General features: G+C 34.8%; 1 protein-coding gene across 1 annotated transcript in view; it reads right to left on the reverse strand.

Annotated features, from left to right (window-relative positions):
- Nucleotides 1-287: 287 nt before the first annotated feature.
- Nucleotides 288-842, reverse strand: part of alkbh3 (alkB homolog 3, alpha-ketoglutarate dependent dioxygenase) — a 20,702-nt gene continuing 20,147 nt past the window's right edge. The window contains exon 10 of the mRNA XM_036951019.1: nucleotides 288-842. This exon is cut by the window's right edge and continues 293 nt beyond it. The gene's annotated coding sequence lies outside the window, so the exon portion shown is untranslated.

The following is an 842-nucleotide window of genomic DNA, read 5'->3' on the forward strand; positions in this document are numbered from 1 at the left end:
TGCATTATAAAATGGCCTTGAAAATACCCGAAAATGAAATGAAGGCATTTAAAATGAAATGAAGGCATTTAAAATGAAATGAAGGCATTTAAAATGAAAAATGGAATGGAATGAAAAGGTTGCAAACAGATGGCAGAACCGCTACCAACGGGTTTCTCCTCCTTATACACGGTGATAATAACATTGAGAGAGATCTCTTCAAACGTCTGCAAGCTAACCATTTCACTACAGCCACAATAACGTCTGCTAAATGTGTATGTGACCAATAAGAAAATCAAAAATAAATGTATGATTCTCTCGCTCCGTTTTTAATTTACCAAACATTCAACACAACAACTTCATCCTTTAGCGTTACAAAATAAAACGGGGCTATAATTTAGTCAACTTGGCCACTGTAGTTGTGCTTTCACATTTTATATAGCTGGGATATTCTCTCGAAAGGCTACAAACCAAGGGGTATTAAATTATGACTTGTAATTGTAAATAGAATACCTAATTAAACAAAAGCAAAACGTGACCCCAAAGAAATATGAAATAAAAGGCAACCAGGTAGAAAGCCAAAACTCATCCATCTTTTCCTTTTCCTGATTAGTCTTCTCAAATAAATAAATGTGCACAAATTACTCAAACATATATTTTTAACTTCATAAGGCCTTCAGAGAACTTGACCCCTGTGATTCCAGTCCACAGAAACTATAGGTGTCAAACTAATCCGTTCTGGGATATATATTTAAGGCAAAATCTACCGTGTGATGCAATGAAACAATAACATTGCTCTCCACATATTTAGTGAGCATAACTGTAAACGTTGACAACTCCTTACAAATCTTGTCAGGTGGTTT

Source organism: Oncorhynchus mykiss, chromosome 2 (assembly GCF_013265735.2).
Source record: "Oncorhynchus mykiss isolate Arlee chromosome 2, USDA_OmykA_1.1, whole genome shotgun sequence".
NCBI lineage: Eukaryota > Metazoa > Chordata > Actinopteri > Salmoniformes > Salmonidae > Oncorhynchus > Oncorhynchus mykiss.